We start from the raw sequence: 6,090 nt of genomic DNA, 5'->3' as shown, positions 1-6,090 counted from the left end.
ACAACAACAACAGCGACAACAGCAACAAAACTGTCAACATGGAAATGAAAGTTGTCAACATTTGAAACTTTATGGGGGGGGGGGGGTATTATTCAGAACTGTTTTGGGTTGTTGCTTAAATGATTTGAACATTTTTGATTGTCGGAGCCTTTTGCCTATCAAGAAGCTGGGTACTGATATTTATTTCCTTTCCCTAAATAAAAGCATACGAATGCACAAAAGCCGATTATGCCCGCTTTATTAAAACATTATCTAAACATCACAAAAAGCAATACATATTTAAGAATACACAGTTTCTAGGGAGTTGGGTATAAAGGAGTGTATTTGGAGAAGGCGAAACTTCGGGGTATAGCGCGTCCCTTCCGCGAAACGGACTCTCAAATTATCTAATTGTGTCTCGAAAAAGTATGGGGGTGGTTCTCGTTCCAGAACATTTGGTCAAAAATAATGCATTCTTGTGTATTCATTGGACATTTTTTTAAACCTTGTGTGAAACATAAGGTATTTCGACAATAAAGGGGAGGGGCCGAATCATTGAGAAAGTATCTTATCATGATAACCCCTGGACTACATATAAATGAAACAGATGTCCGTGTCCATTTCACTAAATGTTATAGTATGCTTAATATTTTTCAAAGATATTTTATTAATGTAAATACATCTACATAAAGAATGCGTGCAAAAGCGATTTGTAGAGAATAAATGTGTGTAGGTAAGAGTCTTTATATTCTCACTCGTGCGATGCCATTCGGCGATTAGTACTTCTGATTATATATTCTACAGGTTTATAAAATGTGGTCAGTCCAAATATGTCTTAAACGTGTGTTTACTAGGTTTACATATGTGGCTCAAGACCACAGTTATCTGCCCCCCGTTGACCAAGATCCGGATGTTAATACAGAAAAAAGAGTGCTTGTGTTCAAGTATCAATATTTTATTAAAATTGAATGAAAGGAAGCAAAAAATGCGGTTTTTGCAGAGAACTTGACTGAATTTGACACTTTATTGCAGAAATTGATAGTTTTCAGTGTAAATATTGGAAAATTCATTGCTTGTGGAAGTCTGAAAATTAGTTGTTTGTAGCCGATTGACTCCTTGGCGGAAGGGTTCTGTATTTGAACTCAATTTTGACAGTCGGGTCAATGGTCAACATGGTGTTTTCTTGTGATTATATTTTGTGTCTTGAATTGTTCTAGAGATGCCATGTCCTTGTTTTTCAATTGGGATGTGTATAAAGTCAAAAGCCAGGTTAGTGTCTATATGAAACATATAGTAAAAATAACTGTGGTCTCACGCCATGTCTTGTAGTCAGTGAATCTTCGGTGTGTATACATCAACCGTTCACCGTTAAAACGGTCACATGACAATTTCGACGCCCGAATGTTGGAAATGAATTAATATACAGCTTTATGTAAATGTTTGATATGCCTATCAACTATCCAAGCGTAAAAGGCTCGTTATCAACAAGTCTACGCTGATTAGACACGGTATTTGAAGCCACGTGGAACGGTGGTCTCGCTATCTGTGTCAGCCAAACGATTACTCTTGAACAAGGCACGTGAATCATTCTGCTCTACGGCAAACTTGTACTGCCAGGTTACGACAGTTTGCCCTTGTGAAAATGCAACATAATAATAATACAATGTGCCAACCAATTAGTATTTTGTCTCAAATCGGGATTAAATACATAAACGTGACGTTTGCATTTTAAAGACGGTGAAAAAAAACCATTTGGATATTGCTCCGTGTCACAATCATACACGAATAGTCAACTCATTAGTTATCAATTTAAATGATTTGGTAATTGTTTGAAAACACAAAAATCACAGATAAAGATAACGTTCGGAGTCTTTTCGAAGCTTTAAGAAATTGGATTGAAAAAACCCACAAATGTTCGTTAACATCGTAAAGACTTACCGGTGATCTCCTTTGTTTTCTTTTTTTTCTTCTGTCCACGTTTCAGAAGAGGTTTTCTCAATCATTAACCTCACCGATTGACTCACGGAGGCTGTGATTGCCTTAATCTCCACACCAAATGAAGACTCCCATTTGTATTCAAACGTCTTGGACTTGCCAATTTTGACAGAGATTGTACTCTTATGCTCGGCCTTCGGGTTGATGACGGCGTTGATTATCTCCCACTTACCGATAACGTTTGGGCTAACGTACACAAGGATCTCTTTACTAGGGTCTTTTGGTGACACGAACTGGAAGTGCATGGCGTCGTGTATGTAGAGTGGAGGACGACATTGGTATTATTTCCTGGTTCAGGTCGTCCACCTTTTGGATGCGCATATCTGACAAGTAGATTTGAAAGGAAACAAATAAAGAACCATACGAATACCTAAGAACGTATCTATAAGATCATTGTAATCACAAATAAAGGGTACGTATTATGAGAGACATTTCCATAAGCTACTGTGTAATGTTTGAAACACCAAGAATCACATTAACCACTATTAACATCCAGTGTTTAAGTATACGAATCAAAGCTATTTTTACCAACCTACCGCCCTTGTGAATGATGTGGTCGTTTTTGCTATCGAGAGCAAAAAGTGCGCCATAGTGGCGGTCGCTGTGGAGGACCAGCCTATCGTTCCCGGGTGTCAGACTGCCGCCTTTCGGATGGATGCATTGCCACTGGCGACGTGTTCGATGTAGCCCCAGTAGTCTGTTTCTTTACAGAAGCGCCAGTGCATGTTGTCGTGTATGTCGCTGTGGAGAACGAAACTTGTGTCATTGCCAGGGTTGCTCTTTCCACCATAGGGATGGAAAAACTTCCCATTTGACACTCTACTTACAACGTTTTTATATGCTGGTGCCTAGTGGCCCCACACAGTTTAAGCATTATTTGGAAGAAATAGGCTTGCTGATTGCTAATATAAAACCCTGGTCGTAAATAAGTAAGCCATACAATTATAAAACGTTTGAACAAATGCTTTTTATTCCAACTTAAATCAAATATTTGTGACATATTTTACAATTTTTGAAATCAAAAACAAATTGTTTGTCATATTATTTTTGGTGATATCATTTATTTGCACACATAACTATTTCAAACTATACCAATATAACATGGAATACCTTAAATACCACAGTTTATCAGCAACAAGTTAAAAATAATGTTATTAGTATATTGGACGACCGCGCGAAAACAATCAAGTAATTGTCTCTCGACTAGTTTATTGTCGATCAAAATTATTTAACATCAGCTACACAAAAAATACGCAGCACATATGCAGTAAACCATATTTAATTTATGCACAATAGCTCGAATTTAATTAAATTTAATTAAATCCCTTGCTTTAACTTGATCACCTGTTAGTGCCTTTAAATGTTTAAAAACAACGACAGAGTGTTAACGTTTGCAAGGTGACAAGCCACTGACGAATTCCGCACACAGCCACTAATATATAAAAAATACCATGGGAGCGTCTTATCAACGGTCGTAGCGTAAATCGTAATCGTAAATGCATCGTAACCCCATGTTACGTTTTTCTTTTGGGCATTCATCACCTGTGAAGTGTTTTTTTTTCTAATAATGGTACAACAAAAATATGGCGTCGTGACGCCGATCCACGACGCCGATCGAGACCTGCAGTATGAACGTCATATTTTATTTATAAACTCTAGGGAAATGCAAATATATGAAGATAAATTAACCATGTGGTCATTACTCAACAAAATGTTTTTCGCGTAAAATGACTTATTACATGTGCAAATTTAATTACCTAATTCGTCCTTTATCGTTTTTAAACGAGTGTATGAATACTTTTCCCAGGTTGCAAACTTCTCGGACACTTTAGTGGAACGCCGCTACAAATCATGTTTGAGATGTCGTCGTTTTACTTGGTTTTTAAAACCCTGTTGTTTAAATGGTATTATTTATAATGCGTAGGTGGTCACGACTGCCAAATATTTGACCACGGTTTTGATTAAATAGAAACCCACCGTCTACAAAGTCGACCAGGACCGGGATTTTTCGTTATTTCCAGGTTGTATCAGTATATTGTGTCACACTGTAACGCCAATATGGTAGGGTCCATTTCCATTGACACGTGGGTATACTTGTTATCGCCATTGTCCCCATACTTTGCTACATTACGTGTCATAGCATATTTCCTCTCATGTGTCAACCCTAAGGCAATTAATAAACTATTAATTTAATATACCGGTCGACATGATATTAAAAAGAAAACAGAAAAGACTTTACTCCCCTAGAGAGTAACAGAAGTAAGAAAATATTTTTATTCAATATGTAATAAAGTAGACAATCAAAATTAGTGGATAAAGAAGGCTAACCATTTCTTGGCAATTTCGAAAACGTCATTCAATGAGACGTTTATGTGATTGGTTTTTCTGATTACAAATCTATTTTATACATTATAACAACAAGTAGGTATTAACAATGAGTACAGAACATGTTTCCGGAGTAGGTCTCGATTGAGTCTTTATTTTTGACGGCAAACTGAATGATGCCAATTACATAAATAATTATTGACGGTAATGCGAAGTCTAACACTGTCGGTTGCCGACATATGTATATGGCCATTGATATCCCTTCCTCTATATAACATTATATAGTACAAGTACAGTAACTAAACGGTACTGTTGTCATCGATGTATATATGTGGTTTAAACAAATAGGTCATTTTACAATATGTGTCTGTAATAAAATGTTACCTTCTCTATTCTCAATTTTGTCTCAAGGTACACCGCCCATGGTAGCGAGAAAGGAGGAGGCATGTGAATAATGTAGCTCCGGCTTTGTGACATTTGTGGTAGAGGGTTTGCCATTGTCTGGGTATTCTAGAATCATAAGCAGGACACCACTTTTTTATCTTCGAGCAAGTAGGCACAAGCGGAAATTGTTTCAACTCGTGTGGATATCTTAAGGGTAAACTAAATTTGATGTCTGGATTATCGTTTATATGTAACTTAAAAGAAGATCATAACTGCATTGTAAACTTTATTTTTTAATCAAAGCCATTCGATGTTGTTTTATTGGAAATTTCTTGAGTCAATCATTGATTTTTTATGACTGACTTTTCATGACTCATATAACAATATATAACAATGAATTGATGACCTGGAAATAACAGGATATAGTTTTCAATAGGTATTTGCAAAAGCTGAAGATGTAAGATGGGTTAAAACACTGCAGTTTTTCAACAAGTATACATTTTAAGCAGCAAGTTGTGAGTAGCATTATCTAGTACATGGTATATACATTATTGTATAGTTATGTGTTGTTTGTAAAAAAAAAGTCATTACTTAATTTGACTTTAGCTTTCTAGAAAATATCTTGCAAAGAAGTGAACTACATGATCAGGTAATTGGATTGCTAATATATTTTACTGACATACTTAGAAACAGTAAATTTACAAAGATATGGTTTACATTTTCCTAGGTCAATTCCTACATGCAGGCAACAACCCAAACCTCTGCCAGCCCACACTTCTGACAATAACAGCACCTACCACTGTTTGTTTTTAGTGATACATTTGATACATTATCTACACACTAATTATTTTCAAGTGGGACATGTCTAGGTGCGTATCAGCCTTTTTAATAATGTGTAGGTTTGAGAGCTTGGTAGAGATTTGGATGGTTACCTGTAGGTAGGGATTTGCCCTATCGTTGGAGCAGCCATGCCTTTTTACGCTGCAGTTTCTGATGATATCAGCACAATCAGATAGTATTTAAATAACATGATAAATTAATAACTAAACATGCCATTCTCAGCCGCTTCAAATGTTTAATTACGCATTTTTGTAAAATGATGGCCTCTTTTGTTAATGCTATTATTAAGCATCGAGAATGAGTGCACCTGCTTCTGTTTATTCGTAAAAATACTTGGTCAAGGTCACTCCCGTTTTTGAACATGAACAAAACATATATTTAGATTATCTGAAATAGACAAAGTGGTAGGAAGAGTGTTCACCAACCTCAACCATCCAAATGTTAGAAAAATCTTTACCATCACACAAGCGCTTTTTATCTTAATGCATGCTGTTAGGACAAGACTGGGTCAACTGTGTTCAATACCGACCATAACGTACTGATTTCAAGCCATTGAACCACAAGCAT

The 6,090-nt window shown here is 36.3% G+C and overlaps 1 pseudogene; it reads right to left on the bottom strand.

The window, feature by feature from the left end:
- Positions 1-1,478: 1,478 nt before the first annotated feature.
- LOC128246137 (uncharacterized) lies at positions 1,479-4,797 on the bottom strand (annotated as a pseudogene).
- Positions 4,798-6,090: the final 1,293 nt, after the last annotated feature.

Source organism: Mya arenaria, chromosome 9 (assembly GCF_026914265.1).
Source record: "Mya arenaria isolate MELC-2E11 chromosome 9, ASM2691426v1".
Classification (NCBI taxonomy): domain Eukaryota; kingdom Metazoa; phylum Mollusca; class Bivalvia; order Myida; family Myidae; genus Mya; species Mya arenaria.
The sequence above is the reverse complement of the archived record's forward strand: the minus strand, read 5'-3'. Positions and strand labels throughout refer to the sequence as shown.